Below are 19,347 nucleotides of genomic sequence, written 5' to 3'. Positions count from 1 at the left end.
AAAATTTACCTGCAGTACTTCGTAGCGCATTGAAATTAGTTTGCAGGAAAAATTTCTGCTTTCCAACTCCATTTTGATGAAATTTTGTGGAAATTTCGAGTTTCAAACATTTTCTGGAGGCTCCAAAACTGCTCAAAAACGGTTTGAAACAGTTTCCAATCGATTTGGCATGTCGAAAATATGGTATATCCCAAATTTCAGCTTTCTTGGTCAATTAGGTAAAATTTTGATTTTTCCCCTCATTTTTGGCCTGAATTTGATTTTCAAAAATTCACCAAAAATCAAAAAATGCACTTTAGCACTTGAAATTTTGACAGGTGAAAAATTTTTGCCTGATCTTTCGATCTACCTATACCTTTGTAAAGTTTAAAAAATTTCGAGCAAGGCCTTCGATTTCGGCTGATCTGTCAATCAAAATGTCCGCCATTTTGTAAGTAGGGCCACTTTTTTTTTAGTACAAGGGCTAGAAATGTTCCTTAGAACTCCCCCTTTAAGAAAAAAAGTTGTCCCACAAGATCGAGGGGGGTGCAATAATTCTTGAGCGGGCTCCCCGACGTGCAAGATAAGTACTGAGGTACAAACTTGAATGCTAAATTTTAGATTTACGAATTTTCATCGTAATTATTCTGATCTCGTTTCGCACTTTACTATTCCGATAATTCAACATTTTTTTTTAAAAGTTACCAAAATTTATTCATTTTTTCATTTTTTTCAAATTCGTTCATTTTTTTAGTTTTTATGGAAATTTTTTGATAATTTCGAAATTTTCTTTGGGGGGGATGGCGTCCCCCTGAGTCCCCCTACAAAAAAAGCCCTGGGTATACAATATATGTACATACATACCTAGTATGTACATTTGATTTTCAATTTCAGTCAAAAGCAGGATAATTTAATTCATCATCATATCGTTGATAAAAGTGATAACACGATGAATCAATGCGTTACTTATTAAGGGGAGACATTTCCGATGCAGTGGATCGTTATATATTGAACGTAATGCTTCACTGCGAGTATATAGGTAATGTATCGATATGGTGTTACGATAAACATATTTTTAGTTAATTGAATTCATTACCCAGCTAATTAGAAATTCCCATGTTTGATTCGTGCAAATGTTCTTTCCAATTGGTTGGTATACGATAGAGGTACAACTATACTTGGCAATGAAGTGTTTGAATTTAGCGAGAAAATTTTTGAAAATTAATTACGATATCCACGTATAGACTACATACCGTACCTACTCATTATGTTGTACTTATAGATATTCGAACTTTGATGAAATTTTAAAATTGGAATTGATTCAAAAGGACTCAATTAGGTAGCTACACATTTCACAGATGGTAGGTAGGTAGGTAGGTAGGTACGTACACCCAATTTTTTAAATACGTTTCTTTTCCTGCCATATTTTAGGCATTAATCATACTTGGTAGGAGCCGGGTAAAGCGATAGGAAAACGATGAACAATGATCTGCGCCAAATCAAAACCATACACGATCAATATAATACATAATAATGTGTAATTGTGTATATAAATAAAAAAGTAGGCATTCTCTGTAACGATTATCCATTACATAAAAATGAAGTAATTTGAAAACTATACTTCACTTTAAAGTAACCATTGCATCAAATTTTAGACTAAATAATACACCGTTTTGAAAATCATTTCTTTCAATGTATACGTACTTGGATTTCACCGACAATAATTTCAATCATTACTTGGTTTGAAAAGTATGTAGGTATGCTTTTGACGGAGGACAGAGGAATTCCCCTGAACCATTAAAATTATAAAAAATACAAAACATTTTTTATAACTCCAACATCCGCGCCAACTTTACTTTTCCAATTTTCCCTCTCTCATTTTCAGAAGTTTATAATTATTGTAGGTAGGTTAGGTACCTACATACGAAAATACCTAAACGTCGGAAGACAATATGACGAGAAATGAAAATGAAATGAAAAATTATTAAATATGTACCTCCAGCCATCCCTCCATGTACCTTGCAGTTCCCACACAACTATCGACAAGGCAACGAGATTAACCCAGTTGTCTACGTCTCCCAAACACGGTGTTCTGTTTGGCGCGCAAATGGTAACACGATTGAACCGGTTTACAATGTAAATACCGAGGAAACCGCAAATCAGTAGGTATTTATAACAAACATTCTCAAACTCGATTTAGGTAAACTTACGTAGGTATACTTATAATTTGATGTACTATTTTCCCCCTGATCTTCACACATGGAAGTAATTCCAACAAATATGCGCATAGGTGGGGTTAGGGGGAAAATACACGCGAATACTAATTGTCAACCCTTTCATATTTCAATTGATTTGTGTGAATAATGACCTTCTTAGGTTACTTACATATTCCATCGTACACCGCTCACCATAGGTACATAGCACGTTTTGGAGATGAATATTATTCGACCTTTTCAATGATAATCATTTAACTTTCATTCTCGCTTTTTTACCTTGTAGAGTTTTTTTTGTTCCTTCTTCAAACACTCTATGTTGTACCTCTACCTACTTCTGCGTAAGTATATCTATCGAATTATACACCTATACCTATTCCTATGGATTTTCATTTTTCAACGAGTTCATTATATGCATCGATTCCATTAAAATATTTTCGAACATATTTGGTTAGATACCTACATAGCTAATTGAAAAGATCAAGATAACTCCAAGTTTTTATCTCTTCGATATTGAAAATTGAATTTGAACTGTTTAAACATCAATTCCTTAAATCAGATAGGCCATTCGCATTAATTCAAAATTCAACTCGTACCACAAAGTGGGTGCTGCCTACCTTCTTAATACCGAGCACATAATTGAAATAATTAAGTTGGTAAGCTAAAATGAAACCCGAAACACGCAAAATAATCATTGATTTGATAAAGCGAAGCGGTATTGGTACAGGGACTACAGATTAAAGGCTTTTGTACATGCACGTGTTGACAACTTTTTTACTAACGAAAAATTAAAAACCATAACGAAACAGGGTCACTTTTCCAGCGATATTCTTCATCATTTACCTTAATAAATTTCATTTTTTTTTTTTTTTTTGGCACCAAACTACGTATTGGTCTCTACGGTTGTTAATGATAACGAAAATAACTCGAGGAGAAGCGAGCAATAAAGTGCATTCTACAAAACAGCATAGGTAGGTAGGTATTTGTACATTAAATTAACAGAATTGTGCACTAGGTGTATAAGTATAATCAGGTACTCAAAAGTGAAAAGTGAAAAATTAAGGAAAACAGATATCATGCTTATTGAAGTGTTTGTCGTATATTTCGTACTTCACAGTTCTAATTAGGTAGTATGTCATTTTAAAGTTAATTTAGTGAGTGAATTTATATCGTCCTGTCGATCATAGGATTCTAAAGCAATTTAAAAATTTTCACTTCAGCTAGATGAAAATGAAAAAGGACCTCAATAAGTACTAATACCTTAATACCCAAGTCGGTAAGATAAGAGAAGTGTATACGCCTAAGCCGAGTCTACACCTCGGTACTCCTCAAGTTTACATTTCTCTCGACTATACATTGCAATTCGTGACTAAAGTACCTACGTAAATAATAATTAAATGAAAAATTATCACGCGACAAATTCGTGTTCAAACTACTCTTAAGATTTATGAAGCACTCGAAACTCGGAAAACACAAGTTCGACGAGTATAAAAAACTCTCAAATTATGAGCTGATTATCGTTTTTACACCCTCAAATATACTTAGATAAGTAGGTATAGGTAAACATGCTCATCCAAGCATTCCTGCAGTTTTGAGTTTAGAGATAGGTACGTCAAATTTGCCTCATAAGTCATAATTTAAGGTAATCTATAGACCTGAACTTTTTACATTTCTTTTTCAACATCAAGGAGAGCTTTAACTTGAAAATAACAAACTTACAAAACCGATAAAAAAAATATAAAACTGGTTTCATTTAATAAGTTGATTAATTAATTTCAAGGTCACCCTCAATTTGGTTTCACGATAAAAGAGGTAAACCGAAATTTCATCAAAAATAAAAATAACTATTCGCACAAATACAATTTTACAAATAGGTGTGGGTAAAAATTGATCAAGAAAATAGATTATGCCATATAAACAGATGGTCGCACGGTCATTCTGTACAAAACTTGATAAAATGATCGACAAGATGATTGATAATGCTAGAAGTATCAATGACCTATACATTTCACGATCAAGGTGCCTTTAAAAATGATAACAATTTAGAAATTTGATCTCCAATTAATGGATTCTTTTCGCTTCTCTGCTTTTCATGATCGAACATATACTTTAACCAATTTTTACTGTTTGATTGGTAATGATCTGGCATAAGTATTATAGTAGGTAGCTAAGTATGTCAATTTTTTGAAGTTATATTAATTTCATCCCTCAATCATAATTCGATAAATATGTATCTAAAATCTTGTTTAAAATTACGTACATGTCAGGTACTTAATTAGGTAGGTAGGTAAAAGTGATGAAAACTTTTCGCACTGAGTGCTCTCTAATCAGCAAGTAGGTATAAACAAGTAAACGCGAACTGTGGAACTGCGACTGGAAAAACTCGTAATGAAAAATGACTCGAATGACGTATGTAGGAAAATTTCGAATTAAAAATTCGGTCAAATGTTGCGAATAGGTACGATGAAGTAGTTCCATTTGAATGCAACTTTCAGCCCATAAACGTGTTTTCGAATTCACCGTATCCACATTATTATGTACTTGTTCGGCGTTACTACACAAAAATCATGGAACAGGTCCAAATAATACGAAATGCAACGTGATTATAATAGCGTCAGTAATTTAGCTAGATTTTCAAATCTACATCGCCGAACATATCATCTTTGCGAAGGAAAAATAGATTTCATTTGAAAGGGACATTATTAACCGGTTAAGCATCACAGATTTTGAAAAATCGAATGTAAAAGGTCGATTAAAATGTTGGTTTTATAGAACATAACGTGTGGTTATTACAGAGAAACAAATTCCAAAATGCAGCTACCTATCGAATAAGTAGATAAAGTGGCCATATTTTGGTCATATAACGATAAGAAAAGCTGACTTATTTCCGAAAAATAATTCGAACTATGTGCACACTATTTCATATAGGTGACGCGACGCGACAAAATCTACCTTCGAGCCGAAAAAAAGTTTTTGAGTTATGGGGGGGGGGGGTAAAGTTTTCAGTCCAGTTCTGCTCGTTTAGCGGAAGCGCTTGCATTCTTTCTAATCATGTTCTCCGGCTAAACTGAGCTAAACATAGTCTTGGATAACGTTTCTTGCCTGTTTTGTGTGAACATCACTGGGTAAAATGGTTATTTACATTGGTGGACTTTTATGTTTACATTACATTTACACTTTGATAAGAGTTAGCAGTCCATCTGTTTTTTGAGAAAAACGAAAAAACTATGCATTTTGGAGAAAAATAAACCGGTTGTAGGTTTTTGGAAATTTAATTCTCTACAACTTTGCTCGATGTATTTTTCTCGTAGAACGCTTTGTTTCGCCTCCAGATCAATTTAAAAGTTGAAATAATGAAAAAATCAAAAAAAATTAGCACACTTCTGACTGGATTACCCTGTATATGGATGGAGCTATGCAAATCATAGGGACTTCTGGGTGGTTTTAAATGATTTTTGAATGTCCGAGTACCAAAAATCCGTCAAAAAGTGATAAATAATTTTTTAGGTCCGAAGGTCGATTTTGTCTCGTCACATCACATATGTATCTATTACAACACACTATAAACTACGATCAGTTAAAATACATATGAAATGCTGAAACAAATATCACTTTTCCACGAAAAGAAATGTCAAGACATGAATTGAACGGTAAAAAATTTCAAAAAACACTTACTTAATGTAAAAAAATACTTTACGAACGAACCGGTTCAGAAGCACACTTCGATCACTAACCGTGTCCGACAGATTTAATGGTGTACCACGGAGTGAGACGGAAAACTGAAGCGTCGCGCGTTCATTACGTTGCGAAGTTTTACAGGATTTTACAGCGCGTGCAGTTGAGCATGTTATCAAAAGTTTATCAGTCATAAGAAATCATAAGGTCACTTTGGAATTGCTTCTGACGTGAAAGCGTCACAAATTTCATGTTAGGCCGACGCGGTGAAAAAAATTCAATGAGAAAATACATTTAGTGGCGCTACCAGTGTAGAATGTAAGAATGATTTTGGTAGAGAGAGCATTGTCATATCAGCACTGTGCGGGATAGTTTACCCTAGCGCCTGAACGAAGGGAGAACAACTTGACTGGCACTACTATAGACGCATACGATTTCTCATGTAAAAAATGCAATTTTTTCGATTGTACGCGAGTTCGGGTGAACTTTCATGTAGTCTCAAATTAAAAGCAATAAAATTCTGTATCGATTGATCTGAAATTTTCATCATTTCGCGTAAAAATAACGATTTTATGAATACTTCTATTTTAGTGATTTTTGAATACTACGTATGTCATCTTTAAACTACATAAATTACTCGAAATTTTCAATGAGCACATATGTGTTTTGAATGATCAAAATATTCAGAATTTCATCCTCTTTAAAATGAGTTATTCCCGAAAGCTCTACCTTTTACCGTTAAAAAGTTCTCGAAGCTTTAATTTGCAAAAACCAGCTGCGGGCAGTAATTATTGAACTTTGAACTGAAATTAATCGAAATATTCAATGAACACATAGGTATTTTAATACAGCAAATTGTTCGTAATTTCATCTTCTTTTAAATGGAGGTTTCCCGAAAGCTCTGCCTTTTACCCTTCAAAAGTTCTTGAAGATCAAAGTTGCCAAAAGTTGTCACTGATCAATACTGATAGGTACATATCGTTGCTCTATTAGGAAAAGGTCGTAACTACATGAAAGTTGATTTCTCAGAAAACGCATTTTAATTTTTAAAGAGCATTCTATCAAGTACACTTGATAGTTTTAGATGAGGTAAGAGAACATTTGGTTATTGCAATCATTTTCCTGCTAATTTTCAAAATAAACATCCTGGTAGCACTGATTTTTCATTTTTTTATTTGAGGAACTCTGAACTGAAAAAAGTAAAATTCAACAAAGGAACTTTCACCTTAAGTCAAGCTTTTTTCATCAAAAGCCCATAAGAAATACACAGGAACGATATCCTTAAGGTGATGAGGTTGATTTTCTGCAATTTGTCAGTGAAATGACGTGAAATTATTTGTTTATAATGACTTTTCTTACCAACAAATTACAAAAATCAAAAGAAATAGGTTCAATCTGAGAAACAATATCATTTAGAACCTTTTCATTGTAATGGTTTTGAAAACATGTATTTAAAACCATTTGTTTTCGGCTATTACGAGAACAAAAAACATCGAAATTCAATTTCAAGTGTTGCATCATGTAGAGGACAAAATTCTCTTTCCAATGATACCACTATCTCATTTTTTATAAAAATTGTAGTTACGACCTTTTCCTAATAAAGCAACGATATTAGGTACTCAGTGATGATACAATTTGACCACTTTCGGCAACTCTGATCTTCCAGAGCTTTTGAATGGTAAAAGATAAAGCTTTTGGTACAAATAAGTAGGATAAAATTACGAACGTTTTGTTGTATTAAAATACCTATGTGTTCGCTGAAAATTTCGGTTAATTTCAGTTCAACGTTCAATACTTATACTGCTCGCAGCTGGTTTTCGTTTTGTTTTTGCAACTTCAAGCTTCGAGAACTTATGAACGGTAAAGGGCAGAGCTTTCGGGAAACCCCCATTTTAAAGAGGATAAAACTACGAACATTTTGCTGTATTAAAATACCTATGTGTCCACTGAAAATTTCGATTAATTTCAGTTCAAAGTTCAATAATTACTGCCTGCTGCTGGTTTTTGCAACTTGAAGCTTCGAGAACTTTTGAACGGTAAAAGGTAGAGCTTTCGGGAACAACTCATTTTAAAGAGGATGAAATTCTGAATATTTTGATTATTCAAAACACATATATGTGCTCATTGAAAATTTCGAGTAGTTTATATAGTTTAAAGATGACATACGTAGTATTCAAAAATCAGTAAAATAGAAGTATTCATAAAATCGTTATTTTTACGCGAAATGATGAAAATTTAAGATCAATCGATACAGCATTTTATTGCCTTCAATTTGAGACTACATGAAAGTTAACCCGAACTCGCGTACAATCGAAAAAATTGCATTTTTTACATGAGAAATCGTATGCGTCTATAGTAGTGCCGGCCAAGTTGTCCTCCCTTGGCACAGGCGCTAGGGTATGCAGCAATTTTGTAATCTTTTTTTTTTTTTTTTTTTTCAGAAGAGGTGTTTAATTTGTCTAAATTTGTTTAACTATGATGAATAATTATTCTTAATAAAATAATAACTTTTTCAAAAGTTATTCGAATACCTAATTTCTTTATTTTATTTTATTTTTTGGTTTCAATATCACCGCACAATATTTTAATCGATTTTTAAAAAGATGAAAGGTATATAGAATTTAGAAAAAAATTTGGTATTTACTATTTTTAGGTGATTTGATTTAAATTTTGAAATACCTACTGAGTATTGGTTTACGTTTAAGGTTTGGTTCATTTAAGTTCGAAATTTGATTAGATTTAATTGGATAGGTACCTTACCTGACTGCAGAAATTTCCATATAGATAAATTTTTTGACAGTGTTAGAAGATGCAAGATGCAAAACAATTTACATTAGTTATGGATTTAAAATTTTCAAAAATAGATCATGATTGGAAAAAGTAAAAATTATTAAGCAGATTTGGTTGCCTGGTTGGTGTAAAGTAAGGTAAAAATAAAAAATTAGTGAAGGTTTGTCAAATGGAAATTCAAATAGGAATCGACTCGAATTTTAAAACTGTTTGGGTTTGATTTGGTATTGCTAGATGAGAAAATTTATTTACATTAGGTTGGTTTCAAATTCAAAATTGGGAGAGTTTGTGGTTTACATTTCAAAACTTGACAGGTTTGGCAAATGTAAATAGTTTTATGTTTTCGAATTTCGATTTGCTTTCAATTTGAATTTTCAAAATTCAGTAGAATACCTAACATAAGCGAGTAGGTAGACGATTTTTACAATTGCAATTTTTTTTATAAATTGTGACAAAATTTTGTCAAATTCACTCAAATTTCATCCACCTAGAGGTTTTCTTCTTCAGCATTTTGTAATAAAAATGTCTGTTTTTCTCACTTTTTTGCTCGCTTTGCCTGGAACGAAACGGTATAACAAAACAGCTTGGTTGAAAGAACGAATCGTTGCAAACAACCCTGTTTTTAAGATGGAAAATTTTTTAAAAATTGACATTTTTTTGAAAATTAAAACTGAAAAAAATAAAATAAAGGTAAAATTTCATCATTGTTTGCCCGTCGCTAGCGACGGGTGTTTTACTGCTAGTCGTGTTTCCTAGTCTTCGATTTTCACCCTGAAGTTGGGTATATTTCCTACTATTATGATTAAAATTGAAGATTTCACTTTAGCTTATTAATTATAGTCCGGCATATGACAATAGGAGTAATTGCACCCCCCCTGCCGATCCTCCGGGACAACTTTTTTCTTAAAGGGGACATCCTAAGAAACATTTTAAAGCAAACTTGCCAAAAAAAAAGTTGGCCTAACTTACTCGCAAAATGGCGGCCATTTTGTTTGACAGGTCAGCCGAAATCGCAGATTTTGCGTTTTAACATAGGACTTGCACGAACTTTTTCAAACTTTACAAAGGTAGATCGAAAGATCATGCAACAATTTATCAGCTGTCAAAATTTCAAGTGCCAAAGTGCATTTTTCGATTTTTGGTGAATTTTTGAAAATCGAATTTAGGCCAAAAATGGGGGAAAAAATTAAAATTTTACCAAATTGACCAAGAAAGCTGAAATTTGGGATATGCCCTATTTTCGACATGCCAAATCGATTGGAAACGGTTTCAACCCGTTTTGAGCAGTTCTGGAGCCTCCAGCAGATTTTCGAAACTTTAAATTTTCACACAATTTCATCAAATGGAGATGGAAAGCTAGGAAATTTACTCTACACTCCAATTTTAACACCCTCTGAAGACGACTTCAGGTGGGTTTAAGTCACTTTAGAGCCTCCAACGACTTTTTTGAAGATTACTGGAGCCTCCAGTAGATTTTTGAAACTTGAAATTTCCCCAAAATTTCATCAAATGGTAATGGAAAACTGAAATTTATTCTACACTCCAATTTTAACACCCTTGAAAATGACTTCAGGTGGGTTCAAGTAATTTTAGGGCCTCCAGCAATTTTTTTTTTGAAAATTACTGGAGCCTCCAATAGATTTTTGAAACTTCAAATTTCCCCAACATTAATTTATCAAAATAGAGTTGGCAAGCAGAAATTTACTTCGCAGACTACATGGTGGTTTCAAATGATTTTGAAGCTTCCAGCTATACTTTTAGGAAATTTCAATTTTACAAAAAAACATCATACAACCTTTCAAAAAGTTGCTGAAGGCTCCAAAACGACTTGAAATTCACCAGCAGTCAACTTCGTAGCGTATTGAAATTAGTTTGCAGAATGAATTTCGACTCTCCATCTTAGTTTGATGAAATTTTGGGGAAATTTCAAATTTCAAAAATATACTGGAGGCTTCAGTAATTTTCAAAAAAGTCGTTGGAGGCTCTAAAATGACTTGAACCCACCTGAAGTCGTCTTCAGAGTGTGTTAAAATTGGAGTGTAGAGTAAATTTCCTAGCTTTCCATCTCCATTTGATGAAAATATTGTGTGAAAATAAAATTTAAAGTTTCGAAAATCTGCTGGAGGCTTCAGGAATTTTCAAGAAGTCGCTGGAGGATCCAAAACGACTTGAAATTCACCTGCAGTACTTCGTAGCGTATTGAAATTAGTTTTTAGAATAAATTTTAGCTTTACAACTCCAATTTGATGGAATTTTGTGGGAATTTCGAGTTTCGAAAATCTGCTGGAGGCTCCAGAACTGCTCAAAACGGGTTGAACCCGTTTTCAATCGATTTGGCATGTCGAAAATAGGGTATATCCCAAATTTCAGCTTTCTTGGTCAATTTGGTAAAATTTTAATTTTTTCCCCCATTTTTGGCCTAAATTCGATTTTTAAAAATTCACCAAAAATCAAAAAATGAACTTTAGCACTTGAAATTTTGACAGATGATAAATCGTTGCATGATCTTTCGATCTACTTTTGTAAAGTTTGAAAAAGTTCGTGCAAGTCGTATGTTAAGTCGCAAAATCTGCGATTTCGGCTGACCTGTCAATCAAAATGACCGCCATTTTGTGAGTAAGGCCAACTTTTTTTTTGGCCAGTTTGCTTTAAAATGTTTCTTAGGATGTCCCCTTTAAGAAAAAAGTTGTCCCGGAGGATCGGCAGGGGGTTGCAATTACTCCTATTGTCATATGCCGGACTATTAAGCACCTCACAGAATGCCAACTTTTTCCTTACCAAATTTTATTTTTAAAAAATGTCAAAATTTGAACTCTGATCTTCGCATTGCTGTTATTTTTCAGTAAAAAAAAAAGCTTTTCTCGCAACATTTGCAAGTTAACAATGTCATTTCATTGACCCTATGTGTCAAATTTTTGGGCTCACCTGCATTCAAAATTTGGGATATCTCTCCTACAATAACCAATAATATAACTGTACACTTTCTCATTCATTCTTCCGCCAGCGTGAATTTTACACCATATCTCTCTATTGTCTGCTACTTTATCATTACGGTGGTTAAATAAATCAAATGAATAAATTAAACACTGCGTGCTAGATAGCTGTAGGTTTCGTGTACCAAATTTATTACAGCTTTTGTTAATTTTCAGCGCACATTTCCGACACAGCAGCATGTACTTTTAGCATTTGAACACGATCATCGTATGAGCGTGATACAAAATACAACACACAGCTCGTTCTTTTCGTTCGTATAGGTAGAGGTACTTACTCGTGTATCTGTGCCGAGTCATTCATAACGTTAAATGCAGTAAATTCTCTCACCGCGAAATCATCATCGCAGATCCTGTGTGTGCTTTACATCTAAGTACTGGTGTCTCGTACATATGTAAAAAAATCGCAATCGCGCATTACAACGAACGTCTCGGTGACTTGGGTACAGTTTACAGTCAATTAGATTCGCTGCTTGAGGTTGTGAGCTGATAAATCCCAGCTCAACGGTAACTCGAGATGTGTTTTTCGACTACTAAAAAAATACTAAAATACACGGTTGGTATTTCACCGTTTGAACCCATCATTTCGCGAATTAAGTACTCGAGGATCTCGCGGGCGTTGAAAAAAAAAATGAAATATTCGTCGTAATCGCGCTGTCAGTATAGAGAGAAAGACAAGTACTCGAATATCTTCACCATCGTATAGCTTTTAACATCACAAAAGAAACCATTCGTAAGTATTTTTATACGCGCAAAAGTTATAGGGGGGTGAAATATGTATTTAGACGAAAATGCATTTCAAAAGCGAAGAAGATATTTTCTCATTCCGCGAGTACTTAAAAGTGATAACTTCACGTGGGTAAAAAAAAATGAAATGAAAAAAACGCTAATTTGCGTTCGTGGTTGATGCGCTAATCGCGAATCAAAGAGAAAATGTCGAGGTGGACTGGCTTATTTCAATCGTAGCGAGTTTATTACGAACGCAGCATTCTTTGAAATAAGATATTCAGCGGTGAAATTTTCTCATTACTAACAAGCGAGCTTTTTCTTGGAGAATTGCGAATTGCGAATTGGCGTAGGCGCCGTGAAAAATTCCAACTCATTATGTCATATCGCATATCCCTAAGCTGTGGAAATACGATATAAACGAAAATTTCCACTTCCACCGCAAACTTTAATGCTTCGTCGTGCCCACGACGACGTATTTTACGAATACACGTCGTCATTAAAGCTACCTACCTACCCTTTCTCTCTCTCTTTGCACCTCGAGCACAAATATAAGGTATATATAGGCTGAGTCCCAAACCCTCTGTATTATATAGGCGGCTGAAAAACGGTCAATTCGTTTGAAACAGGACCATAGCCGAATTTCAAATGAAATTTGCTCGCTTGACCTAGTAAATTGGAAAACTTGAGATAAAGCTTTAAATTTCGCAGCAGCAGAAACACAAAGCAGCAGAAGTTATCCGAATACCTTTTCTCGTACTATAAACATCACCTTTGAATGGTTGAATTTGTCTCTCGTCGTATATAGTTTAACGTAATTTCATTTCAATTACATATTTGGCCAGCAAACATTTCAAAAATTATCTAGTCGTTAGAAACCCTCAGCTAACGACGAGCGACCGACAACCAACGTTGCCTGGGTAGGTAAACACTAACTCGTTATTTTTTCCTACCCCTGTAGCTCTGCTCCTGCTCATCACCGCATTCATTCGTTGTCTCATAAAACTGAAAATCGCGTCGGTTGATCTTATAGTACATATATCTAAACGCCTTCGGCCTAGCTTTGGAATAAGTTCCATCAAATCTTCGTCGTTCTGTATATACTTTATATACGCGCGAGCTTTTCACGTTATACTATTTGTACGTTCATATTTCATACTGCTTTGCGCTGAGCTGAGCGTTGATCGTTAATCTTCGACGATGACCCCGAGGCATCGTTTCTTTCTACTACGTTTTTAATTTCACTGTGCAAAAAATTTCACTCTGAAAAAGAACCCTTGAGCCGGAAAAATTGTAGGGTACGCAGTAAACACCCCGTAAAACTGGCAAATTTTATAAAATCAAGCGCCAGACTCGCCGATTTTTTGATGAAAAAGTTTTCATCGTTGGGTAAAAAAAAAGACGCGAGGGAGAGAGTTGTACGTGTAGAGGGGAAAAAAGGGCGAAAACGCGAGCCTCGAAAAAGTATAATTTCTTTATCAACTTTTACGATATTGTTTTGGCTTGAAAATCCTGATTTTTACAAATTTAATTAATTAACTTTACGTTGTTGCTTAATTTATCCTACTTAATTAATTTCGTAACCAACGAAACCTTTTTTTTTCAAAAAAGAAGAAAAAAGCTCGCTAATATTTCAGCTAAACTTTCGGACTGTGAAAAATTTTCTCAACGTGGTTTGACTACGCGTTGGCTCTTTTTTGGCAGCGTAATGTAGAATATTAGCCGAATGCAAATTAATCATCAAGGTCAGTTTGTTCGAATGCTTACGCAACACTGTGGGCCAGGAGACCCCCTAAAACGCGCGTAATTCAATATTTTATCCCAGTATAGATATAACTAAGAAAAAGTCATTGATCCTTATGTTTTTGAGGTCGTAGAATCCGAATTTGGCAAAAAAAATTTCGTGGGGTGGGGGGGTGAGGCGTTAGAGGGGGGAGAAATGAAAAATTTGTGCATATCAACGTGCGATACATCGATATGTATGTTTTTGAGGTCGCAGAATCCGAATCTGATGATATTTTTTTCGTTTAGGTGGGGGGTGAGGCGTTGGAGGGGGAGAAATGAAAAATTTGAGCATATCAACGTTCGATACATCGATATGTATGTTTTTGAGGTCGTAGAATCCGAATTTGGAAATATTTTTTTGATGGGGTGGAGGGGTGAAGCGTTAGAGGGGGGAGAAATGAAAATTGCTTTTTCCAGAATTAATTTTTCAAAGTGACCGTTTTTTACATGACGTTGATTTTCGTGTTTCTATGAAAATTATCGAATTCCGTCGAATTCCGCGTACTTTTTGACTTGGTTAGGTTCAGTAGTATGTGCGGAATAGGAATGCATGATTTTTGGGTGCCCCCATGTGCCCCGAGGTTTTTTGAACATTTATCAACGTTTGATACATCGAAATGCATGTTTTTGAGGTCGTACAATCCGAATTCGATTTTTTTTGGGGTGGGGGGTGTAGGGGGGATGAAGCATGTATTTGGAGGGAAGAGAAAAATTCACGTGTGTGCGTTTGGAGCGATTTTCATCAAAATTATGCATTTTTTTCATAAAAAACCTCGGGGCACCTGGGGGCACCCAAAAATCATGCATTCCTATTCCGCACATACTACTGAACCTGTCCAAGTCAAAAAGTACGCGGAATTCGACGGAATTCGATAATTTTCATAGAAACACGAAAATCAACATCTTGTAAAAAACGGTCACTTTGAAAAATTAATTCTGGAAAAAGCAATTTTCATTTCTCCCCCCTCTAACGCTTCACCCCTGCACCCCACCAAAAAAATATTACCAAATTCGGATTCTACGACCTCAAAAACATACATATCGATGTATCGAACGTTGATATGCTCAAATTTTTCATTTCTCCCCCTCCAACGCCTCACCCCCCACCTAAACGAAAAAAATATCATCAGATTCGGATTCTGCGACCTCAAAAACATACATATCGATGTATCGCACGTTGATATGCACAAATTTTTCATTTCTCCCCCCTCTAACGCCTCACCCCCCCACCCCACGAAATTTTTTTTTGCCAAATTCGGATTCTACGACCTCAAAAACATAAGGATCAATGACTTTTTCTTATATATATCTATACTGGGATAAAATATTGAATTACGCGCGTTTTAGGGGGTCTCCTGGCCCATAGTGCGCAATGTACTTCGTAGTGTTTTCTTATTTTACTAAATATATCGAAGGAATCTCGCGAGTGGATAATTTCTCGTGTTGTTTAGGCAGGGATGGAAAGCTGAAGAAATGAAGCTTTTGGCTAGAGCTTTTAGCTTTCAAAAATCCCAAACTTCCTCAGCTTTCAGATTTTAGTTTTCAGGTTTTCAATTTTTTTTAATGAGGTGAATAGAAAGGAAAATGGAAACTCACCACCACAACGAAAAAAAAAAAAAAAAAAACACGAGAAAACTGAAACTTGAGAAAAGTGAAATGTGAAAATCAAAAAAGACTCAAACAGAAACTAAACCAAATGAATTTGTACAAAAGCTGAAAGAAAGCTGAATAAATGAAGCTTTTGACTGTAGCTTTTAGCTTTCAAAAATCCCAAACTTGTTCAGCTTTCAGCTAGCTTTCCATCCCTGTATTTAGGATTTTATAGTGAACCGATTTCAACATGCTTGAGTTTTTTTTATACAACTTTATCTTTAACTTGTACATTCAGTTCAGCTGTTAGTATTATTTCAATATCCTCTCTTGTGAGTTACAGATTTTCACTGAAATATGTAATTAAACTTAATTTCACGAAGGGGCTTAGTAAACTTACCAGCTAAATTATTTATTAGCTCTAGAAACTTAAATAACAATCACTATATTTTTACAAGCAAGCAAAATAGCACTAGCTAGTACACTTCGTACACTTTTATTCCTACTACTGCTTCGATTTACTTCTGGGGCCCTTTCTAAAAGGCATTACCGAAGCTGGGGAACGGTAACTCGAAAATTTATCCCGCAAAATTCTTCCCCAACGAAAGTTCTACCCGGAGAAAATTCTTCCCCATGCAATTTTTTTCATCAATTTTCAGGGAATTTGAGATCCCTGAATAGATACTCAAGTATACTAAACTTGTATACTTACTTAATTATTGTAGGTATAATGAAGATTGAAACCAGACTCAGAAATGGAAAGCTGAAAGATGAAACTTTTGGCTTTAATTTTTCAGCTTCTAAAAAATTTATGAAACTTTAGCTTTAAGCTTTTTAAATTCGTACAACTTTCTAACGGCTAGCTTTTAGCTTCTGAAAATCCTTGGCTTTTGGCTTTGAGCTTTTCAATTTTTTTTTCCTTCAATGAGGTGAATTGAAGGGAAAGTGAAAAATTACAACTACAATGGTATAAAAAAACTGAAAAAAGGAGAAAAGTAAAAATTGAAGTATATACTTAACTCGAACTGAAACTGAACTAAATGAATTTGCAAAAAGACAATAGACCTTTTGGCTAGCTTCTAGCTTTTCAATCATACCTACAGATTTAGCTAGCTGGTGGCTTTCAAAAAACCCCAAAAATTGTCGACTTTTAGCTAGCTTTTTTCATCCCTGATCAGACTTGGGAAGCTCACTGAAAGCTGAAAGCCGAAAGCTGATACTTTTTGAGGCTTTTTGAAAGCTGAAAGCCAGCTCAGCTGTATCATTTACTAGCTGAAAGCTTTGTATTGTTCGGTTTTTTTATTGGTGTTTTTTTGGTCAATTTATTAATAATATTTTGTCGCTAAATTCAAAGAAGTGACCAACAGCTGTTTGCGTCTGTGATGATAAGAAATTATAGCACTGTATTCTTCAGAAATTTCTACGTGATTTGTACCCTGCGGATGATTTTATTCAAGCGAATTTTCTAATTTATGAGAAATTTATTCGACTTCATTTTAATAGAAGTAGTAAGTTGGTTCATTTTACTTCATAAACTATAAAAAAGATCAAAAAAATGAAAAATCAACTTGAAGTTTATATGTATTTAAAAGCGAACTTGGTAACCAATGCAACCATCAACCAATATGGTGAAAGCAAATCCAAAAACCATCTTGCAATCAGCGAATATCTGATGGCTTGTTTTGATGAACAACAGCAACTTCAAATCAACTTAAATTTTGAATTTCTCCATATTTTTTCATTTCAATTTTTCACTCAGAAAGGCAGTATTTCATCATTTCATCACAGCTAAAAGCTAGCCAAAATCCAGCTACATCAGTGGTATCAATTTTGAAAGCAAAGCTAAAGCCTTACCATTTTTTCATCAAGAGCCAAAAGCTATAACTTGAATTTTTTGGTTCTTCAAGACGTCTGATTGATTGGGACATTTGTGTAATGAAGTTCTCAAATTCCCTAACAATTGATGAAAAAAATTGCATGAGGAAGAATTTTACCTGCATCCTGGAACAACTTATATGTATAAATGTATATGCTTAACAAAGCCTTGACTCTAAATTGATGTCCTTTATCCTTATACTAGCATAATGGCTCATCAGCATTTTGTTTAACAAGTTTAATTTAAAATTTTGGTTGAGGCAGTCTTCCATGAGGAAATCAGAAGTTAGATGATTTTCTGCGCATTTTACAAACTTAGGAGGTTTTCAACAATAATTCCTGGAATAGCCGAGTTCTTGGCATGGCAATTCGTACATTGCACAATATCAGGCTTCTTTTGAGGTTCAACTCGAATTAATATGTGGTAAATTCTTTTCAAAGCGAAGATTTGTTTTCCATCTTCATCATCTTTGGTTGTAAGGGCAGATATTGGCAGAGGTTCTTTACTTTTGTTGAAGAGGCGATGTAAACAAATAACAGGTATAGCTTTGTCAATCAATTCATTTTCAATATCATCTTTGATGACCACAGACAGATGGTTAACTTGGTTTTGAAATGTATGGTACTGCCAATTGTTGGTGTCAAAAAATTTTGTTAGTGCATGGTAGTCATCAAGTGAAGATAAGCAAATTCTTATTCTCTTGCCAAATACTTTTGCATCGTAATCTTCTAAACCCAGATCAGTTATCTACTAGTTAAGTTAGTTCCTTAATGTTTCTATCAGCCAGAAAAATTGGAGGAACTCTTAATTTTGTTGTTGATATCTTTTTCTTTGCGAGGCTGTTCATTTTGTTTGGATTCTTCTGGTACAGAGATACTTGTGGACTTGTTTCTGACTGGAATTAACTAACGGAGCTGATTGAGATTGTGAAGATTTTACAGTTTTCTTTGGTATTACAAATTTGGCACCTTCGAATTTTATACCAGCACGGATTTTTCTTGCAGATTCGAGATCATGCGTGCTTGATTGGCGCGGATGGCCTCAGCTTCTTCAGCGTCTTGAGAATGCATTACTACTTACTAGGCATTTTAAATAAAGCTTATGAGATATTCACCCTAAGGTGTCTCAAATAGAACTACAATTTAAAAATGACGAAGATGAAAAAAAAAACGGATAGTCTTGAATGTCCGTGGACTTGGAAATTTTGAATATATTTTATAGAATTTCAGGTTGATATTTGCATGGAAGGTGGTATCATAAATTCATCAAGAAACTTCTGTTTGGAAAGTTTCAGTCCCTTAGCCCCTCCTTTTTTTGAGAAAATATGCCTTTTCTGAAATAACAATAAATGAATTTCATCAGCCCCCCCCCTCTTCATGTGAACCATTTTTTGTAATTTTCATATGTTGTTACACCCATAAAAAGTGTAATTATTTCAATAAATAGCCAATCAGCGAATATCAATTAAAAATTATTGAAAAATTGTTGGCTGTTTTTGTTTTGTTTACATTGCATTTCAAACTCGAATCGAACATACGTTATCAGTCAAATGCCATAAATAAGAAATAAGTAACTTGTTTGGTATTCGTAAAAATCGCGAATTGTTGAATTTTTCATTTAAATTTAATTATGACAGCTGAACTATTCGTGTCAACTGAATTTATTGTGGAGTCCTGATACTCATTGCTACAAAGATCAAACCAGATTTTTTCGTTACGACTGT

The 19,347-nt window shown here is 34.3% G+C and overlaps 2 protein-coding genes across 5 annotated transcripts in view; one reads left to right on the top strand and one right to left on the bottom strand.

The window, feature by feature from the left end:
- Positions 1 to 6,026, bottom strand: part of LOC135841315 (pyruvate carboxylase, mitochondrial-like) — a 29,710-nt gene extending 23,684 nt beyond the window's left edge. For both annotated transcript variants that reach the window (XM_065358215.1, XM_065358216.1), the window contains exon 1: positions 5,868 to 6,026. The gene's annotated coding sequence lies outside the window, so the exon portion shown is untranslated. The remainder of the gene's footprint in view (positions 1 to 5,867) is intronic.
- LOC135841343 (dipeptidase 1-like) overlaps positions 1 to 19,347 on the top strand; it is a 705,386-nt gene that overhangs the window by 164,190 nt on the left and 521,849 nt on the right. The gene's annotated exons all lie outside the window — the stretch shown is intronic.

The sequence above is a fragment of the Planococcus citri genome, chromosome 3 (assembly GCF_950023065.1).
Source record: "Planococcus citri chromosome 3, ihPlaCitr1.1, whole genome shotgun sequence".
NCBI lineage: Eukaryota > Metazoa > Arthropoda > Insecta > Hemiptera > Pseudococcidae > Planococcus > Planococcus citri.
This window is presented reverse-complemented; position numbering and strand designations above follow the sequence as displayed.